This window comes from Triticum aestivum, chromosome 2D (assembly GCF_018294505.1).
Source record: "Triticum aestivum cultivar Chinese Spring chromosome 2D, IWGSC CS RefSeq v2.1, whole genome shotgun sequence".
Taxonomy (NCBI): domain Eukaryota; kingdom Viridiplantae; phylum Streptophyta; class Magnoliopsida; order Poales; family Poaceae; genus Triticum; species Triticum aestivum.
The window spans coordinates 422,646,521-422,672,170 of NC_057799.1; positions in this window are offsets into that span (position 1 = coordinate 422,646,521).

The window sequence follows — 25,650 nt, forward strand, 5'->3', positions numbered from 1 at the left end:
GATTGTAGACTGTCCGGATGCCGAAGCCTTAGCGGCCTTTAAGCATAGCATCTGCGATGAATGGCTCGCCCGACACCTCGGCCAAGAAAAGCCGAATTCCATGGCAGCCCTCACGGCACTTATAACCCGCTTTTGCGCGGGCGAAGATAGTTGGCTAGACCGTAGCAACAACACCGCAAGCGAACCTGGCACCTCTGAAGCCGGAAATAGCAATAGCAAGCCCCGACACAACAGGCTCAAGCATCGAAGCAATGGTGACAATACCGATGACACGGCGGTCAACGCCGGATTCAGTGGCTCCATGTCCGGCCAGCGGAAGAAGCCATTTAAAAGAAACAATCCGGGCTCATCCAGCTTGGATCGCATACTCGATCGTCCATGTCAGATCCACGGCACCCTCGATAAACCAGCCAATCATACCCACAGAAGCTGTTGGGTCTTTAAACAGGCCGACAAGTTAAATACCGAGTGTCGTGGAATTATCACGGCAGATGTCCAAGTGTGACGCCCGGATAATTAAGCTACAGTAATCCTCCGTTAATGGTGCCACGTCATCACATTACTGTTGCTAATCCTCACTTGATCCAAATCACTGTTCATATTCAAACTCAAATTTAAAGTCAAAATTCAAATTTGCCAAACATGAAAGCTAAAATGTTCACAATATTCTATAAATTCACCTGATCATTGTCATGTTGGAACCAACCTCTTTTGGATTCCCAGAGCGCCCCTGAAAATTTATTCAGTGGACCAACAGCTAATTATTTGAGCTTTTCAATTTCTAAAAATAGTTGAACACTCCCCAAATGCTTTGAAACCTTTTGTAACAACCCAGGTTATTGCCTTGTATTTTTGTGCCAAGTTTTGTATTAAACAAAACTCTTTTAGTGGCTCAAAGAAAATAAACATAAGGTAAAAACTAAAACAAGAAAATAAAAAGGGGGCAACCCTCCCCCTCGCTGGGCCTCGGCCCAGCTGGCCTCTGACCTAACCAGGCCCAGCCCATCTGCCCCCCGGTCGCTTCCCCCTTCCTTCCTGTTCCTTGGACTCGATCGCTACAGGGCGCTCCCGCCCGCGCTCAGCACCACACCACCTCGTCGACAACGCGGGAGGCGATAAGGCCTCCACCGAGGCCTCCCCTCAAGATATTTCTCCCACTTCCACTCCCTCTTCGCCCTCGCCCAGATCCGCTTCCCCCCCAACTTCTGGACTCGCGCCGCCGCGCGCTCACATCGCCGCGCCGCCCCGTTGGCGTGGCCACCGGCCGCAGCTTGCCTAGTCGACGTGTCGGGGAGCACCGCCCGGCCGTTCTTCGTCGACCTCCGCACCGGATCCAGACGAGGAGGCCTCAGCGCTATCGCCCGCAATCTCTTCCCCACCTCCAGTCGCCGCCACTGCCGTAGGCCATCTCCCGCGACCCCGACACCGTTCTACGCTCCCGGTCCCCAACGGGCCTTCGTGTGCCTCCGCGGTGAGCACCGCACCATTCCCCCTTGTCTCCCCCTCGAATCCGAGCTCCATGCTGCCGTGGCCATCGTTGCCGTAGCTAGGGCCATTCCCGCGCCCCTCCGAGCACTACATCGTGCTCAGCGCATCGCGAGTACGCAGTAGAACCCTCCCGCTCGCTCCCAGACCTCGCTCGCCATGCCCTCGTTGCCGCCCTCTGTGCGCGCCTCCCGCCAGCCGCGCGCCACGCCCGGCCAAGCCCCGCGCCGCTGTGACCCGCTTGGCCTCGCCTAGCGCCCCGCCTCTACTGCCGCTTGCTGCACAAACGCCGGCAGCCCCCCTGCGCCCACGCGCGGCACGCCCACCACCCCCGCTCGCGCCCGGCGCCCCCCACAGGCGCCCCGCCAGGCGCTCCCTGGCCTCCACGCCCACCCGCGGCGCGCACCGCCGCCCCTGACCACGTCCACCCCGTGCTGCTGCTGATTTTGCTCCGCTGCCGCCCCGCCTGATGCCTTCCTTCGCCGCTCACCTACACCCGACCCCTGCTTCAACCCTCGCCGCCGCTGCCGCGCCTCCCGCACCCCCCTGCTGGCCGCGCCATGGCCGGCCCCAACGCGCCGCTCGCCCCTGCTCCGCGCTGCTTCGGCCTGCCATCACCGCCTCCTGCTTCTACCGCCCGCACCTATGCCCGCTGTCGCTGCCTCCACTCCGCGCGCGCCGGCCACTTCCCCTTCGTCGGCCGCCCTCGCGTGCCCCTGTCGCCGCCGTCACCGGCGCAGCCCCGGCCCGGCCACGGCGCACCCCCATGCCCATGTGTGTTCGGGTGGGCGCCCACACCCGCAGCCCCGATAACCTGCCCCGCTATGGCCTTGCGCCACTAACCACGCGGGCCCACGCCCTGAAAAACAAAACAATATTAATAATTAATTAATTAGATAGTTAATTAACTTAATTAATTTTTCCTAATTAGCTAATTAGTTAGTCATAGGACTCTATGACAGTGGGGCCCCACCCCTAGTTAGCTTAATTTGAACACCCCCCTTTTAAAATATGTGACACTAACAGATGGGCCCCATTGACCTTGTTGACTAGTCAACATTGACCCAGTCAACGCTGACTGTACTGCTGACTGGGCACTGACTGGCCCCACACGTCAGGGTTGACCATGGTCAACTCAGCTGAGTGATGGCGTCATGATGACGTCATGCTGGTGCAATAACCCTATTTTAGTTTAATAATAAATCTAGGATATTGCATAAACTTCAGAAATTCATATAAAATAATCTGTAACTCGGATGAAAAAGTTTTATACATGAAAGTTGCTCAGAACGACGAGACGAATCCGAATATGCGGTCTGTTCATCTGTCACATGCCTCTAGCATAGCGAACACGCAACCTTTGCCCTCCGTTTCGTCTGTACGAAAATGCCTAACACCGGGGAAACATTCCCAGATGTTTGCCGGTATCATGTAGCACCGCGGTAGAACACCCTAGCGTTGCTTATTGCCTGTCATGCATCTATGTGATTTGTATTTACTGCTTCTTCCCCCTCTTCTCCCGGTAGACCCCGAGACCGCTGCGGATGCCCTAGTGATCGACTACGTCGTCGACAACACTTCTTCCTTTTCAGGAGAGCTTTCAGACAAGCGCCCCCTTTGATCATCCTGATATCGCCCATTCCATTCTTTCATGCTTACATTAGATTTTGCTACTGTTATTGTTTGCTCCTATTCTGATGCATAGCCGTTTTATTGTAACCTGTTGTTGTTACCTACCTGCTTATCCTAAACTGTTTAGTATAGGCAAGGTAGAGACCCATCAGAGAACCCCACTTTGTCCCGACTGCCCCGCTGGATTATCAGAAGACCCGATCAATGGGATCGAAGACCAGGCCCCGGCACCGCACATCACTTTTCCCTTAGTTCCTCGACACTACTGGTTTACTATCAAGTGCCGAGGGTGAGACCTCATCAGCACTTCCGGCGTGCTGACCTCTCTATTAAGCCTAGGTCGGGTTGCAGCATATTGTTTGGCCGAGGTTGGGCATGACCCAGGAAAGTGTGTCCGACCGGAGTTAATCGAGCGTCGTGGGTAAGTTGATGCACCCCTGCAGGGAAGAAAATATCTATCGATAGCCTGTCCTACGGTAAGGGACACTTGAAGTTGTATCCCGATCGACACAACTAGAACTGGATAATTGTGATGAGAAATGGATTGTGATGATAACTGGATAGTATGGCTCTGGGATTGCTTTCTCGCAGGGAGTCGAGAAGGGATCTCTGGCCGAGGTTGATAACACTACTACTAATTTACTTTATGCTACTCTTATCTCTTCTGATGCTCCAAGATGCTTGGAGCTGCTTGAAGGTGCTAGTCTTCGATAGGCTAGGCTTTCCCCTTCTCTTCTGTCATTCTGCAGTCCAGTCCATAGATACAGCCCATTTCATTGATACTGATGCATATGTAGTGTAGATCCTTGCTTGCGAGTACTTTGGATGAGTACTCACGGTTGCTTTGCTCCACCTTTCTTCTTCTTTCCGGTTGATGCAACCAGATGTCGGAGCCCAGGAGCCAGATGCCACCGTCGATGCCTACTACTACGTGGAGACCGCCAACGACCAGGAGTAGTTAGGAGGCTCCCAGGCAGGAGGCCTTGCGTTTTCGATCGATGTTGCTTTTGTGCTGGCCTTACTAAGGCAAACTTGTCTAACTTATGTCTGTACTCAGATATTGTTGCTTCCGCTAACTCTTGTGTATTCGAGCTTATGTATTCGAGCCCTCGAGGCCCCTGGCTTGTAATATAAAGCTTGTATTATTTTTAATTTGTATCTAGAGTTGTGTTGTGATATCTTCCGTGAGTCCTTGATCTTGATCGTACACATTTGCGTATATGATTAGTGTACGATTGAATCGAGGGCTTCACAAGTTGGTATCAGAGCCGACTGCCTGTAGGTAGCCCCCTTTCCAACTCCTTGGCCGAAGTCGAGTCTAGTCACTAAAAAAACTTTTACTAACATGGCTATGTGTCTTACGGGCCCACGTCGCCATTGGCTGGTATTAGGATCTTTTATTACTCGTCTATACTCTGGAACTCTGATCTCTCGTCTATTCGGGTTAAACATTTCACTAACTCTGACATTAGGTTCTCGTACCCACTTCCTCCCGGAGAGCCCCGACATTATCGATGATCACTTGCTTCGCCAGAAGATTCTGCGGATACTCCTCGATGTTCCTCGAGACCCTGTGCCAACTGCCTTGCAGTTCCTGACCACCGATAATCCCCATAAATAACATCCTTGCCGCTTGTACCTTCATCCCTAGTTGCTCTTGTTATTACAAGATACCACTAGTACTCTTCGTTGTTCCGAGAATCCTTTGTGCATTCTGCTTTGCAGCTTCTTTTCGAACTGCGGATAATTCACTTAACCGGGGTTTGTTCATCCCTAGTTGTTCATTTGCTTTCCAAAATACCTGAAAAGGCTATCCGATCTTTCAAAATCCTCTGCAGCCTATTGCTCTTGATTCTCCTTGCCTGCTTGCATTAGGATTAATTCCATATGTCTAGCAATATTCTTTAAAATTCTTTGTGATTTTCATTCTGTTCCTATGGATTCAACGTGTGTGCGAATACTCTCAATCATCAATCAATCCTTGGAAATTTTCTTTCTGGCTCAGACATCCTTCCAGATATGAGCTGGTTCTTGCCCAATCCAGATTTGATCGGGTACACCTCTAAGTCTATTCAACTTACTCATCTTTTGATCAGAGCCTCTGCTTCTGATCCTTCGTCTTGAAATCATAATTCCTTTGTACCCAAGCATCGAATCATTCAGACGTTTCTATAAGCCGATGCCTTTGCATTTCTTCTTCTTCTGGTTGAATACTGATACTCACATCAACTCCGTCGTGAATCGCCAGATCCATTACTGGGTTGTTATCCGACAGTGTCCTTCACATCCAAAATCTTGTGAGTTTTTCCCTGATACATAATACCTTCGGTAAATTGTATCATCTACTTTGACTTTGATACTCTGCTTTTGAACTTGTATGTTTTGCTTGGTTGATGGTTGTATAGATTCGTAAAAATGCCCCGATGGGTTGAACTTATGCCTTCCATAATCCGTGTGAACCCAAGAGTTCTCATGAGTCTTACTCTTCTGGTACTTCGCCAGATAATTCCTCTGCACTACAATTTCTTCGAAAACGAGGAGTGAATGAAAGGTTATGCATTGAAGAAGTGGGAGTCGACCTTGAACCCTTGTGTTCATGCGCATGGACCCGATGTAGAACTTATCGTGGAAGCTGCTCATAAAAATGATTATTTCTTTGGTACAAGCTCATCTTGTATCTATGAGTTGATCCTTTACAATCGTGGTTCCGACCATATTTCCTCCTTGATTCCATTTATCGGGTAAGTTAAAATAATTATCCTCTGCAAATCATTTCCCCTGTCCAACCTCTACTCCGATTTACCTTCCGGCATTACACCTAGTACATGATATTGGGAAGTTTTATACCCCATCACATCATTCCTAGCCTGATCGGCTATATTTTTATCGTGTCAACTTTTAACTGTGCTACCTGGTCCTTATGCCCGGAGCAACTTCCGATGATGAGCTAAGCTTACGTCGATCTTCCTCATCTTATCATTTCACCTCGAACAACAAGCTTGACTTCGAGCTTGTGTCAAATCCGTGGTTCTCAAAGCCTTTCACTTCATACTTCCTTTTCTGCTCGATGGCATCTTCATAGAGTCTCTCAACAAAATCTGTCATGATCACCGTCAACACTTTGGCTTCTTCAGAGATGTCAAAATTCATGGCTAGAAATACCATCCCTGCTCCTCGATGATTTGTGATATCATCGATGACATCTTGACTTTCTGCCAACACAGACCTGGTTGTGCTTGGTTATTCCTAATGTTCTGAGATATATTGGAATTATTTCTCGGTATCTCTTGATATCTTCGAACCCAATCTTTACTTGACACCATATCATTGCCGCATCGAAGCATTACTGTGGTATTCCGAATATCAACAAGAACATCGGAAGCATAATACAAAATGTTTCTTGTTCAATTACCCTCACACCGTTGTATGGGTAATATCATGATTCTTCCCTCTCGCCATTATCTAAATGCTTTTGAACTTGCTGCCCTATCATGTATATCCTGCTCCGCTTTTCCTTGGGAAGGATGTACTCCCAACTCTTATGTGTAAACACATCTTCCTTTCCTTTGGGTTGTTTGATTCGATAATCATATTTTTCCTTTCATTGGTTTGTTTAACCTTTCTTGTAACCTAACATATCTTAGAAGTGATAATTCCCTGCTTATGTAAACACCTCAGTGTACAAACTCAGTCAGTGAGACCTTGTTACTATTGTTGAGGACATTCCCGTAGCCACCGATGGACGAGAACTTTGCCTATTGGTCCGCCTCGTCTTAACGAGCAGGAAAATGGTTCTCTTCGTCCCTCGCCCCTGGAACCACCCTTGTTGCCGGCATAACTGACAGGCCACCCTCTGACATGCCTTGGTATCAAGACCGTGCAAAGATGTCACCGCTCCTTCTACTTTTAGCCCACATGGTGGACCCATAACCCACAGTTCCACAGGATCGAAACCTGACTCTTATGTACACCCCTGTTCCAAAGTTATTCCACCTGCTTGGCTTTGTATGTAATTCACGGGCCATCTTCCTAGTGATCTATTCTGTTATCAAACACAATAGATTCTTCTTCTTTGCTCTGAACCCCTTCTTCACGTATTTTAGGCATCAGCTGGATGCCTACCTGGTTAAAACTTGTTGAATCTCCGTATAGCACTCTCGATACGTCCTGGTGCTTCTAAAATCTCCTTCCTTGAGATAACTACCGGATGCTGATCCTTTCAGACATTCGTCCTTATAGCTTCCCCCTTACTCCACCTCTTAAATCTCGGGACGAGATTTCTTGTAGTGGAGGAGAATTGTGACGCCCGAATAATTAAGCTACAGCAATCCTCCGTTAATGGTGTGACGTTATCACATTACTGTTGCTAATCCTCACTTGATCCAAATCACTGTTCATATTCAAACTCAAATTTAAAGTCAAAATTCAAATTTGCCAAACATGAAAGCTAAAATGTTCACAATATTCAATAAATTCACCTGACCATTGTCATGTTGGAACCAACCTCTTTTGGATTCCCAGAGCGCCCCTGAAAATTTGTTTAGTGGACCAACAGCCAATTATTTGAGCTTTTCAATTTCTAAAAATAGTTGAACACTCCCCAGATGCTTTGAAACCTTTTGTACCAACCCAGGTTATTGCCTTGTATTTTTTTGCCAAGTTTTGTATTAAACAAAACTCCTTTAGTGGCTCAAAGAAAATAAACATAAGGTAAAAACTAAAACAAGAAAATAAAAAGGGGGCAACCCTCCCCCTCACTGGGCCTCAGCCCAGCTGGCCTTTGACATAACCAGGCCCAACCCATCTGCCCCCCGGTCGCTTCCCCCTTCCTTCCTGTTCCTTGGACTCGACCGCTACAGGGCGCTCCCGCCTGCGGTCGGCACCACACCACCTCGTCGACAACGCGGGAGGCGATAAGGCCTCCACCGAGGCCTCCCCTCGAGATATTTCTCCCACTTCCACTCCCTCTTCGCCCTCGCCCAGATCCGCTTCCCCCCCAACTTCTGGACTCGCGCCGCCCTGTTGGCGTGGCCACCGGCCGCAGCTTGCCTAGTCGACGTGTCGGGGAGCACCGCCCGGCCGTTCTTCATCGACCTCCGCACCGCATCGAGACGAGGAGGCCTCAGCGCTGTCGCCCGCGATCTCTTCCCCACCTCTAGTCGCCGCCACTGCCGTAGGCCATCTCCCGCGACCCCGACACCGTTCTACGCTCCCGGTCCCCAACGGGCCTTCGTGTGCCTCCGCGGTGAGCACCGCACCATTCCCCCTTGTCTCCCCCTCGAATCCGAGATCCATGCCCCCGTCGCCATCGTTGCCGTAGCTCGCCGCCATAGCTAGGGCCATTCCCGCGCCCCTCCGAGCACTACATCGTGCTCAGCGCATCGCGAGTACGCTGTAGAACCCTCCCGCTTGCTCACGGACCTCGCTCGCCGCGCCCTCTGTGCGCGCCTCCCGCCAGCCGCGCGCCATGCCCGGCCATGCCCCGCGCCGCCGTCAACCGCCTGGCCCCGCTCCCGTCGTCGCCCGCTTGGCCTCGCCTACCGCCCCGCCTCTGTTGTCGCGTGCTGCACAAACGCCGGCAGCCCCCCTGCGCCCACGCGCGGCCGCGCCCACCACCCTCTCTCGCGCCCGGCGCCCCCCGCGGGTGACCCGCCAGGCGCTCCCTGGCCTCCACGCCCGCCCGCGGGGCGCACCGCCGCCCCTGACCGCGTCTACCCCGTGCTGCTGCTGCTTTTTCTCCGCTGCCGCCCCGCCTGCTGCCTTCCTCCGCCGCTCACCTACGCCCGGCCCCTGCTTTGCTCGCCGCCGTTGCCGCACCTCCCGCACCCCCCTGCTGGCCGCGCCATGGCCGGCCCCAACGCGCCGCTCGGCCCTGCTCCGCCCGCACCTGTGCCTGCTGCCGCTGCCTCCGCTCCGCGCGCGCCGGCCACTTCCCTTCGTCGGCCGCCCTCACGTGCCCCTGTCGCCGCCGTCGCCGGCGCAGCCCCAGCCCAGCCACGACGCGCCCCCACGCCCGTGCGTGTTCGCGTGGGCGCCCACGCCCGCAGCCCCGATAACCCGCCCCGCTATGGCCTTGCGCCACTGACCACGTGGGCCCACGACCTAAAAAACAAAAACAATATTAATAATTAATTAATTAGATAGTTACTTAACTTAATTAATTTTGCCTAATTAACTAATTAGCTAATTAGTTAGTAAGAGGACTCTATGACAGTGGGGCCCCACCCCTAGTTAGCTTAATTTGAACACCCCCCTTTTAAAATATGTGACACTAACAAATGGGCCCCATTGACCCTGTTGACTGGTCAACATTGACCCAGTCAACGGTGATTGTACTGCTAACTGGGCACTGACCGGCCCCACACGTCAGGGTTGACCATGGTCAACTCAGCTTACTGATGACATCATGATGATGTCATGCTGGTGCAATAACCCTATTTTAGTTTAATAATAAATCTAGGATATTGCATAAACTTCAGAAATTCATATAAAATAATCTGTAACTCGGATGAAAAAGTTTTATACATGAAAGTTGCTCAGAACGACGAGACGAATCCGAATACGCGGTCCGTTCATCTGTCACATGCCTCTAGCATAGCGAACATGCAACCTTTGCCCTTCGTTTCATCTGTCCGAAAATGGCTAACACCGGGGAAACATTCCCGGATGTTTGCCGGTATCGTGTAGCACCGCGGTAGAACACCCCTAGCGCTTCTTATTGCCTGTCATGCATCTATGTGATTTGTATATACTGTTTCTTCCCCCTCTTCTCCCCGGTAGACCCCGAGACCGCTGCGGATGCCCTAGTGATCGACTACGTAGTCGACGACACTTCTTCCTTTTCAGCAGAGCTTTCAGGCAAGCCCCCGCTTTGATCATCCCGATATTGCCCATTCCATTCTCTCATGCTTGCATTAGATTTTGCTACTATTATTGTTTGCTCCTATTCTGATGCATAGCCTGTTTATTGTAACCTGTTGTTGTTACCTACCTGCTTATCCTAAACTATTTAGTATAGGCTGGGTAGAGACCCATCAGAGACCCCCACTTTGTCCCGACTGCCCCGCTGGATTATCAGAAGACCCGATCAACAGGATCGAAGACCAGGCCCCGGCACCGCACATCACTTTTCCCTTAGTTGCTCGACACTACTGGGTTACTATCAAGTGCCGAGGGTGAGACCTCATCAGCACTTCTGATGTTAACCCTGTAGTGTAGCTATTCGATTGTGATCATCGAGGGTGATTCTGCCTTAACCACTTCTGATACGACTCTGTCGTGCAACCTCTCAAGTGTGAACCTCGAGGGTGGATCCTCTTATGTTCACCTTGATGATTACATCGAGTGGAATCCGTCAAGGGTGATTCTTCAAGTTTTCCCCTTGGTGTTAGACACATGGTTACTATGGTTACTATGACTTTACACTGAACCATGTTACTAAAGATGGGTCGGCCTTGAGGGGTACCCGCGCGAGCTTAATTGCGAGTGATGTGGAGTCGGGTTGACTTGGCAGGTGCCCGCGAGATAATTACGAGGCGTGGCCAGGCATTCCTAGCCCTTGCCGCAAGTCCTCGAGACGGGGCAATGGGGTCACATCTTTCGTGAGTCTCTGCTTGTTACCGCGCATTCCTAATCCACTACGATTTGGATATTTGATCCGAGGGGCCTCTGGCCTAATAGCACTAACCATCACGTGGGCATAGTACAGGCGTTCTGCGTCGTATGCATCAGCCGAAGCTTAATAGACATCAGCGACTGAGCGGCGCGCGTCGGGTTGGACTGGTAAGCACCTGCCTTTTTGAAGGAGGTAGCTAGGTCTGCTCACCGGCCGCGTACGCAACGTGCAGGAGTTCCCGGGGCGATGGCCCATGACCCCTGGGGCATAGGTTTAGTCCGGCGTGCTGACCTATCTATTAAGCCTAGGTCGGGTTGCGGCGTATTGTTTGGCCGAGGCCGGGCATGACCCAGGAAAGTGTGTCCGGCCGGAGTTAATCGAGCGTGCTGGGTAAGTTGGTGCACCCCTGCAGGTAAGAAAACATCTATCGATAGCCTGTCCTACGGTAACGGTCACTTGGAGTTGTATCCCGTCGATACAACTAGAACTGGATACTTGTGATGAGAAATGGATTGTGATGATAACTGGATAGTATGGCTCTGGGATTGCTTTCTCGTAGGGAGTCGAGAAAGGATCTCTGGCCGAGGTTGATAACACTACTACTACTTTACTTTATGCTACTCTTAACTCTTCTGATGCTGCAAGATGCTTGGAGCTGCTGGAAGATGCTAGTCTTCGATAGGCTAGGCTTTCCCCTTCTCTTCTGGCATTCTGCAGTCCAGTCCACAGATACAGCCCATTTCATTGATACCAATGCATATGTAGTGTAGATCCTTGCTTGCGAGTACTTTGGATGAGTACTCACGGTTGCTTTCCTCCCCCTTTTTTCCCCTTTCTTCTTCTTTCCGGTTGATGCAACCAGATGTCGGAGCCCAGGAGCCAGATGCCACCGTCGATGCCTACTACTACGTGGAGACTGCCGATGACGAGGAGTAGTTAGGAGGCTCCCAGGCAGGAGGCCTTGCCTTTTTCGATCGATGTTGCTTTTGTGCTGGCCTTCTTAAGGGAAACTTGTCTAACTTATGTCTGTACTCAGATATTGTTGCTTCCGCTAACTCTTGTGTATTCAAGCTTATGTGTTCGAGCCCTCGAGGCCCCTGGCTTGTAATATAAAGCTTGTATTATTTTTAATTTGTGTCTATAGTTGTGTTGTGATATCTTCCCGTGAGTCCTTGATCTTGATCGTACACATTTGCGTGTATGATTAGTGTATGATTGAAACGAGGGCGTCACAAGTTGGTATCAGAGCCGACTGCCTGTAGGTATCCCCCTTTCCAACTCCTTGGCCGAAGTCGAGTCTTGTCACTACAAAAACTTTTACTAACATGGTCGTGTGTCTTACGGGCCCACATCGCCATTGGGTGGTATTAGGATCTTTTATTACTCGTCTATACTCTGGGACTCTGATCTCTCGTCTATTCGGGTTAAACATTTTACAAACTCTGACATTAGGTTCTCGTACCCACTTCCTCCCGGAGAGACCCGACATTATCGATGATCGCTTGCTTCGCCAGAAGATTCTGCGGATACTCCTCGATGTTCCTCGAGACCCTGTGCCAACTGCCTTGCAGTTCCTGACCACCGATAATCCCCCTGAATAACATCCTTTCCACTTGTACCTTCATCCCTAGTTGCTCCTGTTATTACAAGATACCACTAGTACTCTCCGTTGTTCCGAGAATCCTTTGTGCCTTCTGCTTTGCAGCTTCTTTTCGAACTGCGGATAATTCACTTAACCGGGGTTCGTTCATCCCCAGTTGTTCATTTGCTTTCCAAAATACCTGAAAAGTCTATCTGATCTTTCAAAATCCTTTGCAGCCTATTGCTCTTGATTCTCCTTGCCTACTTGCATTACGATTAATTCCATATGTCTAGCAATATTCTTTAAAATTCTTTGTGATTGTCATTCTGTTCCTATGGATTCAACGTGTGTGCAAATACTCTCAATCATCAATCAATCCTTGGAAATTTTCTTTCTGGCTCAGACATCCTTCCAGATATGAGCTGGTTCTTGCCCAATCCAGATTTGATCGGGTACACCTCTAAGTCTATTCAACTTACTCATCTTTTGATCAGAGCCTCTGCTTCTGATCCTTCGTCTTGAAATCATAATTCCTTTGTACCCAAGCATTGAATCATTCAGACGTTTCTATAAGCCGATGCCTTTGCATTTCTTCTTCTTCTGGTTGAATACTGATACTCACATCAACTCCGTCGTGAATCGCCAGATCCATTACTGGGTTGTTATCCGACAGTGTCCTTCACATCCAAAATCTTGTGAGTTTTTCCCTGATACATAATACCTTCGGTAAATTGTATCATCTGCTTTGACTTTGATACTCTGCTTTTGAACTCGTATCTTTTGCTTGGTTGATGGTTGTATAGATTCGTAAAAATGCCCCGATGGGTTGAACTTATGCCTTCCATAATCTGTGTGAACCCGAGAGTTCTCACTAGTCTTACTCTTCTGGTACTTCGCCAGATAAATCCTCTGCACTACAATTTCTTTGAAAATGAGGAGTGAATGAAAGGTTATGCATTGAAGAAGTGGGAGTCGACCTTGAACCCTTGTGTTCATGCCCATGGACCCGATATAGAACTTATCGTGGAAGCTGCTCATAAAAATGATTATTTCTTTGGTACAAGCTCATCTTGTATCTATGAGTTGATCCTTTGCAATCGTGGTTCCGACCATATTTCCTCCTTGATTCCATTTATCGGGTAAGTTAAAATACTGATCCTTTGCGAATCATTTCCCCTGTCCAACCTCTACTCCAATTTACCTTCTGGCATTACACCTAGTACATGATATTGGGAAGTTTTATACCCCATCACATCATTCCTAGCCTGATCGGCTATATTTTTATCATGTCAACTTTTAAGTGTGCTACCTGGTCCTTATGACCGGAGCAACTTCCGATGATGAGCTAAGCTTACGTCGATCTTCCTCATCTTATCATTTCACCTCGAACAACAAGCTTGACTTCGAGCTTGTGTCGAATCCGTGGTTCTCATAGCCTTTCACTTCATCCTTCCTTTTCTGCTCGATGGCATCTTCATAGAGTCTCTCAACAAAATCTGTCGTGATCACCGTCAACACTTTGGCTTCTTCAGAGATGTCAATTGAATTCATGGCTAGAAATACCATCCCTACCCCTCAATGATTTGTGATATCATCGATGACATCTTGACTTTCTGCCAACACGGACCTGGGTGTGCTTTGTTATTCCTTACGTTCTGAGATATCTTGGAATTATTTATCGGTATCTCTTGAGATCTTCGAACCCAATCTTTACTTGACACCATATCATTGCCGCATCGAAGCATTACTGTGGTATTCCGAATATCAACAAGAACATCGGAAGCATAATACAAAATGTTTCTTGTTCAATTACCCTCACACCGTTGTATGGGTAATATCATGATTCTTCCCTCTCGCCATTATCTAAATGCTTTTGAACTTGCTGTCCTATCATGTATATCCTGCTCCGCTTTTCCTTGGGCAGGATATACTCCCAACTCTTATGTGTAAACACATCTTCCTTTCCTTTGGGTTGTTTGATTCGATAATCATATTTTTCCTTTCATTGGTTTGTTTAACCTTTCTTGTAACCTAACATATCTGAGCAGTGATAATTCCCTGCTTATGTAAACACCTCGGTGTACAAACTCTGTCAGTGAGACCTTGTTACTATTGTTGAGGACATTCTGGTAGCCACCGATGGACGAGAACTTTGCCTATTGGTCCGCCTCATCTTAACGAGCAGGAAAATAGTTCTCTTCGTCCCTCGCCCTTGGAACCGACCTTGTTGCCGGCATAACTGACAGGCCACCCTCTGACATGCCTTGCTATCAAGACCGTGCAAGATGTCACCGCTCCTTCTACTTTTAACCCACATGGTGGGCCCATAACCCACAGTTCCACAGGATCGAAACCTGAATCTTCTATGCACCCCTGTTTCCAAAGTAATTCCACCTGCTTGGCTTTCTATGTAATTCACGGGCCATCTTCCTAGTGATCTATTCTGGTATCTGGCACAATAGATTATTCTTCTTTGCTCTGAACCCCTTCTTCACCTATTTTAGGCATCAGCTGGATGCCTACCTGGTTAAAACTTGTTGAATCTCTGTATAGCACTCTCGATACGTCTTGGTGCTTCTAAAATCTCCTTCCTTGAGATAACTACCAGATGCTGATCCTTTCAGACATTCGTCCTGATAGCATCCCCCTTACTCCACATTTTAAATCTCGGGACGAGATTTCTTGTAGTGGAGGAGAATTGTGACGCCCGGATAATTAAGCTACAGTAATCCTCCGTTAATGGTGCGACGTCTTCACATTACTGTTGCTAATCCTCACTTGATCCAAATCACTGTTCATATTTCAACTCAAATTTAAAGTAAAAATTCAGATGCAACCAGATGTCGGAGCCCGGGAGCCAGATGCCACCGTTGATGCCTACTACTACGTGGAGACCGCCGACGACCAGGAGTTGTTAGGACGCTCCCAAGCAGGAGGCCTTGCCTTTTCGATCGATGTTGCTTTTGTGCTGGCCTTCTTAAGGCAAACTTGTCTAACTTATGTCTGTACTTAGATATTGTTGCTTCCGCTAACTCTTGTCTATTCAAGCTTATGTATTCGAGCCCTCGAGGCCCCTGGCTTGTAATATAAAGCTTGTATTATTTTTAATTTGTGTCTAGAGTTGTGTTGTGATATCTTCCCGTGAGTCCTTGATCTTGATCGTACACATTTGCGTGTATGATTAGTGTACGATTGAATCGAGGGCGTCACATCCTAGTGTGAGGACTTACTCGTGAGGCCAGCGCATCTATGTGATAGCTTGAGAGGGGTTGATCGGAATTGAGAGACGCCACAGAAGGCAAGGGTTTAGACAGCTTCGGGCCCCGGGAAACATCATCCAGTAACAACCCTACATGTTGTTTATGGGTAGGTCTCATTATGCTCCTGTGGGAGTCGCCGCATAAGCCGGCTCCCCTTTAGTTGTGTCTAGCCTTAGCGATTATTTTCTTGTCCCCCTTGGGGTGCCCTGCCCCTCCTTATATATGTTGAAGGGGCGGGTTACATGACTAGTCCTAGTAGGATTAGGATTACTCTATTACAAGTGGAGTCCTAGTCTTGCTTCCTTTGTGGGATAATACTCCTTATGTCTTTCCTCTTAAGCCGACCCGCCATCACATGAACCGGCCTACTGGGCCTTGGGCCTTGTCGTCCGTCTGACCCGTCTGTCAGGTCACCAGTGAGTTGTAATATTCAGGTAGGTCGCCGTAAACCGCCAGGTCCGGGCGGGTCGCCAGTGAGTCGCCAAGTCCGGCCGGGTCATATATCCGGCCAGGTCACCGCGGGGTATATCCCCGACATTAGCCCCCAATTTTATTAGGATTTATCCATGTTAAACTGATCCTGCAAAATAACTCAAGAACAAATTTGACAGGTTGTGCTCCGGGTTAAATATTCTTGTAAGCCGGTACTTGATCATCCTTAACTCCAATTATCATTCCCTTCTTATAGAAAATCCGGGTCAATAGGCCAGCTTCATACTCAATTTGCTGATGTTGGTTTCTCACAGAAATATTGTGAAGAATAATTCATTTGATTCAGCTCCCAATGCTTAAAAAATATTGGTCTTGAAATACTCATCTGATTTTCAGCCGGCTTGAAGATGCAGATCTTGCCAATTTATGATTACCAAAATTGTCGGGTTATAAACAGATGATGCCAAGTCATAATTGTTGCCGACACCGGGTCATAATTATTGGTGATGCCGGGTCATGATTGTTGTAGACACCGGGTCATAATGATTGGTGACGCCGGGTCAATTTGGTTTGCTCAAAACTGAGAATTAGAAAATATTTATCCCTTATATCCGTGTTACCTGTAGCCCCCAAGTCTTGAGCAGAGCAAAGTGATGACTTATGAATATTCCATATATGTAGCCCCCAAAAGTGTCGGGTTGTCATGCTTGCAGCAGCCTGGGACTTGTAATTGCCTTATACTCATGAAAACTTCAACCAGTGTAGCCCCCAAGTGTCATGGTGCATGCTTGCAGCGACATGAGACTTGCATATTTGATGTAATCTCAACTTGCATAAGTGTCTTCTTCGATGAAACTGGCCTGAGCCACTGGAAGGTACATGCTTTCCGTGAGCCTGACTCACAGTACCCAATCGACATTTGAACCCAGGTAAAGTCAGGTCTTGCTTTATAGACTTATCAGGAGTACGCGGGGTCAGAGTAACAGCATACATCACGGTTCGATTTATCCAAGTTTCAAGGAAGGCGGCTTATGAAGCCTGGATCTATCCTGACTATCTGTAAGCCGTGCTCTCGCATGACAAACCGATGTTTGAACCTTAACAAGCTCAGATCTTGGTCGAATACGCCATAAAGATTGATCGTTAAGAGTTCGACGGGTCAATCGGGATTACCCGATGGAGTTGAAGCAGCTGGTTACAGGTAGGATGACCTGGAAAGGTTATGTTCTCTTTGGTCGAATACGCCCATGTTTGAACAAACCTGGTCAAAAGGGTAGTAACGCTATGTTCTCTTTGGTCAAATACGCCTATGTTTGAACAGGAAGCCCCCAAGTGACATACTGACTAGTGTGGCGTTGAGACGATCAAGAGGGATATTCACAGCTATGCTCGATGAGCAGGAAGCCCCCAAGTGACCAAGATAAGCCCATAAGGCAAGATACCCATGTTTGAACCGTGCATCATAGCAGCAAGATCTCTTTGGCAACCATTAATTTTTTCCTGAGAACTCGAACTTTGCGAGAGATAAATTCTTCTTGAACCAGATTTTTAAACCGGATATTGAGAGCTTCAGTGCTTTGTGGGAGACAGATTTCCCTTGAACCGGATTTTGAACCGGATCCTTCTTTTTAAGCTGGAAATTTTCTGACGGCCTTTAAATTTTCACAAATATGGCGGTAGCCTCCGGGACCGGGTTATCTTTCCCTCCAATGAGCCGGAGTTCTTGAATTCATTGAAACTGGCCAATTCTGCCGAGTCATTTCATCGTAGCCCCCGAGTCTTAAGATGACTCGAGGAGTTGTCTTGAGATTCTCCATATTTGACTGTGATATAAACCGGTATGATTCATTCAACAACTCAGTGATATAATAATCCCTTTTGCAGTAGGTAATTGGTCCTGCATTAAAGAATTTGCAAGCCAGATTAATTGCTCTTTTAATAGAAAGCAATATGTAATATAAAAATATACTGGATGGATTTCACCTGATATGTCAGGCCAAAAATTATCCACCACGGAGTTGATGATCACCACGGTGAAGCTGAAATCAATCACGGCCGAGTCAGCCGTGGGAGCAGACAGATAAGTCGGCCGCGACGTTGTAAGCCGGTGTGGGGAGAGTCGGCAGCGGCGTTGTAAGCCGGTGCGGACGAGAGAGTCGGCCGCGGCGTTGGAAATGGCACGGACGCAGGCAAGTCGGCCATGGGCACGGATAATGAGTCAGTCACGTGTGTTGATGTAGCGGGGCTGGCAACTTGCGCAGGACGAGCGCTAGTGCAAAAATAATATTTGCTCACGCCCCTTTCGCGACACCTTTTTTGTAAGGAATAATGGTCCTGCGAAAAATTATCATAGACCAAGTAATTGTACTTTGATGAAAACAATATGTGTAAATAAAATAAACTTGGATGGATATCATCTAATTTGTTCGGATGACGGGTCATCCGTTCAACGCGACAGAGGCGACTCAGGCAGACCGGCGACTCAATATAACCCCGGTGGCTTCAACACGGCAGAAGCGGCTCAATGCGGCCCCGGCGGCTCAACACAGCAGAGGCGACTCGACACAGCCCCAACGGTTCAATCACAGCAGAGGCGGCTCAACGCGGCACTGGCGGCTTAACACTGCAGGAGTGGCTCAACGCAGCCCCGGTGGCTCGACATAGCAGAGGCGGCTCAACGCGGCCCCGGCGGCTCAACCCAGCAGAGGCAACTCGACACGGCCCCAGCGGTTCAATCACAGCAGAGGCGGCTCAACACAGCTCCATGGTGATGGCGGATTATAGGCCGAACAAGGTTCGGGGCGCGGCAGGCTGTTGAAGCGGACCTGGAACAGAGGTCGGCGACTCAACGCGGGTGAACCACGGCAGCTGCAGAGGTGATATGTCCACAGTTGGTTTGTAGAACCCATGTCCGCGTAGCGTTTAAAACAACGGAAACGACAAACCACATTGGTCGGCGGTGGCTGTGTGGCCGGGCGGCTCGCGGCGCGGTGTAGCACAACAAATGCAGCTGTAGCTCATCGCGACAGAGGCAGGGGTGGCCGCGGCTCGACGAGGCAAGGCGCCCGCAGCAGCAACTCTGCGCGCCGGCGAAGCAAGGTGAGGAGAGCCGTGGGTGTTCGGTGAGGCCACGGCGGAGGTGGTTTGCTGCGGAGGCCGACCGGCTTGGCAAGGGTAGCCCGGGTTGTGGGCGGCAAGGCCAGCCACAGCTGCGTCCTCCTCCGGGTCGTTGACGGCTTGACCAATCCATGTCCGATTCCTTCTCCAAATCATTACTTTCTTTATTTAATCTTTAGTCATGCTGGCCCCTCCAGGTTCTGGTGGGTGTAGCAGCAAGGGATTGAACCCAAAAACTGATTTTGCTTATCGTGGCCGAAACTCACTAGACAATCTAAAATAGACTAAACTTGTATGGAGTATTACTCCGCTTCTGGCCAGTGAGTAGTTGTACTAGTTGCAATCGTTCAAAACTCTCTATACTTGGCGTCCTACGGCAGTTCGACGAGGTGAGGGCGGCCTGGAGCGGAGATGACGAAGCGGTCAAGGCGTGTTTTCCTCCTCCGAGTCGTGGTAGTCTTGGACGAATCCATCTCCACATCTTCCAGGTTGTGGCCCTTCTATTTTATTTTATTTTTAATTTCCAACCGATCGTGCAGGACAGGCCGGATTCCTTCTGAGACCCGATCTTGTCTGGACCAGTGTTTTTCAAGCTGGCTTGTACCATATTGTTACGCTGGAACTTCTCCTTGATGCTTCTTGAGTCTTCACGTGATGCATCAGAATTGATCAATCCAAACTTGCTCTGATTAGAGCTTACATCCTAGAAGTAGTAATATTCCAAAATCAATCAGATCTCGTAAACCGTGCAACTACTAGTACTTGACCGTAATTTCTATGAGTGTAGCAGCTGCAATGATTCAATCCTCTCAGGAGTTGATGTAGATGAAAATCATGATCTCAGCGACTTGCGATGGCGTACAGGAGTAACCCTAATTTCTTGAATCTTCTTCATCCGATAAATTACGAACTTCTCGATCCCTCAGAGAGAGATCCCTCCAAGAACTCAACACCACTGTGTGCAGGCCCCACGGTGGGCGCCAACTGTCGTGGAATTGTCACGGCAGATGTCCTAGTGTGAGGACTTAGTCGTGAGGCCAACGCATCTATGTGGTAGCTTGAGAGGGTTGATAGGAATCGAGAGACGCGACACAAGGCAAGGGTTTAGACAGCTTCGGGCCCCGGGAAACATCATCCAGTAACAACCCTACATGTTGTTTGTGGCTAGGTCTCATTATGCTCCTGTGGGAGTCGTCGCATAAGCCGGCTCCCCTTTAGTTGTGTCTAGCCTTAGCGATTATTTTCTTGTCCCCCTTGGGGTGCCCTGCCCCTCCTTATATATGTTGAAGGGGCGGGTTACATGACTAGTCCTAGTAGGATTAGGATTACTCTATTACAAGTGGAGTCCCAGTCTTGCTTCCTTAGTGGGAGAATACTCCTTGTGTCTTTCCTCTTAGGCCGACCCACCATCACATGAACCGGCCTACTGGGCCTTGGTCCTTGTCGTCCGTCTGACCCGTCTGCCGGGTCACTAGTGAGTTGTAATATTCAGGCGGGTCGCCGTAAACCGCCAGGTCCGTGCGGGTCGCCAATGAGTCGCCAAGTCCGGCCGGGTCATACCGCGGAGTATATCCCCGACACCGAGAACAAGGAGAAGGGATCGCAAAGTGAGGACGACGGCGAGGAGCCTCGTCCGCCGAACACAGGAGGACAGAAGAAGTTTGCCCCCAAGTTAAAACGGTAAGCATGATATACGTTACCCATATTCCCAAGAGGGAGCGCAAACGCGCGCTCAGGGACGTCTATGCGATAGAGCCAGTCGCCCCAAAATTCAACCCATGGTCGTCCTGCCCAATCACTTTTGGTCACAGGGACCATCCGACCAGTATCCGTCATGGCGATTCAGCCGCACTGGTCCTTGACCCAATCATTGATGGATTCCACCTCACGCGAGTCCTCATGGACGGTGGCAGCAGCCTCAACTTGCTCTATCAGGATACCGTCCGCAAGATGGGCATCGATCCATCAAGGATCAAGCCCACAAAAACTACCTTGAAAGGAGTAATACCAGGTGCAGAGGCCCGTTGCACGGGTTCAATCACATTGGAAGTCGTCTTCGGATATCCGGACAACTTCCGAAGAAAGGACTTGATCTTTGATATAGTCCCCTTCCATAGTGGCTATCACGCACTGCTCGGACGAACTGCATTTGCTCGATTCAATGCGGTGCCACACTATGCTTATCTCAAACTCAAGATGCCCAGACCACGCGGTGTCATAACAGTCAATGGAAACACCGAACGCTCCCTCCGTACCGAGGAGCACATCGCGGCCCTGGTAGTGGAAGTATAGAGCGGCCTTATCAAGCAGAATTTTAACTCAGCGGCCAAGCTCCCGGACACCGTCAAATGTGTCCGGACTACTCCGCATCTGGACAGTCCAGCTCGTCAGGAGTTCGACTAGCAATTCGGCCTCCGTCTCAGTCCCGACCAAATGGCGCGTACATAACTACGCACTCAAAATACCATGGGCAAAGATGGAGGCACAACTTGATTGTGGTCCATAATACGGCTCGACCTTCCTCGGGCACACTCACTTTCTGTTTTCTTTTTATCCTTTTTCTGTTTCTTTTCCACAGGCCCCTCACGATGGCCTGATCATCGACCCTTTCGAAGGATGGATACAGCAAGGCGGCAAGCAACATAGACGTGTGGGGGAATCTCTAGTTGGTCTTCTTGCCGATCACTCTACCTGTTTTCAGGACCCGCGCGCAGCTCCCCCTTGGTCTCGGCATGTTAAATAGCCCTGTTGCCTATCGCACTATTTGTACAAATACGCTTTGACATATTAATCAAATTATAATGGAAACAGTTGCGGCCCAACTTAGGTGGCACTGTCTTACTACTTCATTTTATTTCGATATTCTTATCAATTGCACCCGTACACTTCGCCACACTACGGTAACAAAGTCCGAACACTTTTTACAGTATAGTTCGGCACCCCGAATTTAGCATTATATGCATCGGCTCCAAATCATGTCTTTGGTCAATAGTTGGGTTGCCCGGCTCCTGTGCTTACTACCTTACATTCTGTCCTATTGGCTAGGGTAGTAAAGGGAGAACTATTGTGATTGTGTTTCTGGTTTATCCGGGTAAACACCTCAGTAGAGAAAGCCGAAAATTGACTGTCATGATGTGGCGAGAGCTGGTCAGCTGTACGGAGGTTCAAATCTTTTGCGATTTTTTCCGCATTATGCGACGGATCGGCCTCCACCCGATGAGGTGTCTACAACACCCTAGTCCGGATTAACATATCCTCGCTAGGGGTTGCGCCTACATTTCTATTGTCAAGCTCCTATGGCTAAGTGAGGGTGATAAAGCCACATAGTCTGATTGCCTGGTTTGCTGCGCTAAACACCTCCTTCAAGGACCAAACTCTTGGATCAAGAGTGTTTAGGTTTCAACCCGAACACCCCCGTACTACCTACGTGGGGGCTGAAGCCGACGACTGGCCAACTCTCAAATTTAATAAAAATGGCCGCACATGAGGTAAAAATTTAAATAAACAACAAGCGTTATAATACATATCGGCTTTGTTTTATCATAAAGGACAGGATAACATGAATGTATTCATTCAAAGATAATGTCTTTTGCGCACTGGCCCTCTACAATGCGGGATCCCTCCAGGACATCATCAAAATACCGCTTGGGCGTGCGGTGCTCCTTGCCCACGGGCGGTCCCTCAGTCGCGAGCTTGACGGCGTTCATCTTCGCCCACTGCACCTTGACACGGGCGAAGGCCATCCGCGCACCTTCGATGCAGACTGACCGCTTGATGGCATCAAGTCGAGGGCAGGCGTCGACAAGCCGCTTCACAAGTCCGAAGTAGCTGCTGGGTATGGCTTCGGCAGGCCATAAACGGATTATCAAATCCTTCATGGCCAATTCGGCCACCCTATGCAGTTCGGTCAGCTGTTTCAGCTGATCGCTAAAGGGCACCGGATGCTCTGGCGCAAGGTATTGCGACCAGAACATCTTCTCCGTTGAGCTCCCCTCTTCGGCTCGGAAGAACTGCGCAGCATCAGCAACACTGCGCGGCAGATCCGCAGACGCTCGTGGAGAACTGCAAATCCGGGTCAGTAAGAGGTACCTTTTCTTCACAAATTTGCTCTGCATAATAAAGGCCTTACCCGCCGCGATTTTCCCAGCCTCCTGGATTTCCTGGAGGGCGCCCTGGGCTTCAACCCGGGCCTCTTGTGCGCTTTGGCGGGCCTTAGCAAGTTCGGACTCTTGGTCCACAAACTTGCGCTCCAAGGACTCGCATTTTTTACGGCGTCCTGGAGCTCCTGCTGGACCTCCCCGACCCTTGCCTCGTGTTTTTGCGGGCGGCTTGTTCCTTCGCCGCTCTCTTCTGGGCCTCGGCCAGCGCGTTCTTGAGGGACTCCACCTTAGTCGCAGCTCCTACAAAATATCATGATAACATGATCAACACAAGCAATTCATATCTTTCCAAATCTGAATAGGTCATTGCATACCTTGCTTGTCCTCTAGTTGTTTTTTCACACGGCCGAGCTCTTCCTCGGCCTGCTCCAGACTCTGCTTCAGTTTGGAGACTTCAGCAGAATGGGAGGTCGCATCTAGCATCGACGTTTGCTTATTCACATAGACATATATGGTTAGTCTCCTGCGAAAATTATTTGATCCTTTGTTCGGCTTTTCTTTTTCGAACACCGGATAGAGTCTCAGGGGCTACTGTCTATACTATGACATTCTTCTTGCATAAATTACGTCGCATACCTCAAAGCCTTTTAGAAGGCTGGTGCAGGCTTCGGCCAGTCCGCTCTTAGCAGACTGAACCCTCTCAACCACCATACCCATGAGGGCACAGTGTTCCTCAACAATGGAAGCACTTTGCAGTGCTTCCAGTAAAGTATCCGGTGCCTCTGGATGGACAGAGGTCACCGGCGGAACAGGTGCACCTCCCTCTTTCGAAGGAAGCTGCTTGCCTGATTCTGGAGCCGTATGGGCCTTCGGAATAGTATTCGGCTGGGGGCCGGATTGGATATGGCCCCCATCGCCAGTCTCCAGGGGGATTTGCTCCCCCATGTCTCCGGCGGCCGAGGTATCACCCTCTGGTGCCACCCTGACGGCGTCCTGTTGTCAGATTTCGGGCTTCGACAAAACCCTTGAGGTTCAAACACTGGGGTGCGCATGAAGATCTGCCCCTACCTAATCACGCCCTCAAAGCCTCGCCACGATCTCGAAGGCTAGCTCGGTGAACTCGCAACACAAGAGACACAAGATTTATACTGGTTCGGGCCACCGTTGTGGTGTAAGACCCTACTCCAATGTGGTGTGGTGGATTGCCTCTTGGGCTGAGGATGAACAGTACAAGGGGAAGAACATCCTCCTGAGGAGAGGTGTTCTTGTGCTTGGTGAACTTGTGCGGGTGAGGGTGGGCCTGAATCCGTTCAGGATGAGTTGCCTCCTACTGTGGTGGCTAGTCCTATTTATAGAGGCCCTGGTCCTCTCCCCAAATATTGAGCGGGAAGGGATCCAACAATGGCCGATTTGAAAGGGGAAAGCTAGTACAAGCTATCCTGACTAAAGGTGGTCTTCGCCTGCCAAAGGCTCTGGTGGTGACGCCGTCTTGGGCTCCACGGTGACCTCCGTCCTGCCGTCCTGCTGGTCTCGGTCTCATTGCACCGATAAGGAAACCTTTGCATGATGCCTCGGTACTCATCGCCTGCGCTTGCCTCCTTAGCACCAAAGAGGAAGCGAGGACACTATGCGCGCTGGCGCCCGCCTGGCCTTGGTCGTCATGGCTGACGTCGGAGGAACCTCGCGAGGTTCGCCTTGCCTTGATCTCTCCGCCCCTCGCGAGCCAGCCTAGTGAGGCCACTCCCGAGGAGGTCTTGTGTCGTCCGCCTCGCGAGGCTTGGACCCTCGTGAGGGTCTTGAGCGCTTGTTGATGAAGACGGGCCATATTGAGCCGCGAGTGGAGCCACGCCATGGGCCGCAGGCAGGCAAGTCTGGGGACCCCCCGTTCCCAGAACACCGACAGTAGCCCCCGGGCCCAAGGCGCGCTCGGACTTGGCTTCGAGGCGAAGCCAAAGGGTAAGTGCGGAGCGCCGCGGGCCCCAACAGCCTGCGGCCTTGGTCGACGCGTGGCGTTTGATTGGACGTGGGCGTCTCCGCTTTCCCACGCTACCTCGGCAACTGCCCGTCTGACAAAAGGCTGGCGCGGGCAACGCTTGCCTTCATTGCTTTCTTCCGCCTTGCTCCAGATCCCCTTTCTCACCCCTTGCTTCCGAAATCTCCAGATCTGCTCTCATCCCCTTCCGCATCGTCGACCAATGGCGCCCCGGAAAGTCAAGGTTTCTTCGCCGCCCGCCTGGTACGAGCCGGCTCTGGATGCGCCCAACATCTCGGAGAAGAGCCTCGCCGCCACGCACCTGCTGACGGCGGGGGAGAGCAATGAGAGGGGGAAGACCGAGCTCCGGGTCGGCACTGCCGCGCCGGAGCCCAAGGGAAGCACCTTCTTCCCCTTCTTCATGAGCAGCATCGTCGCGGGACTGGTTCCCCCTT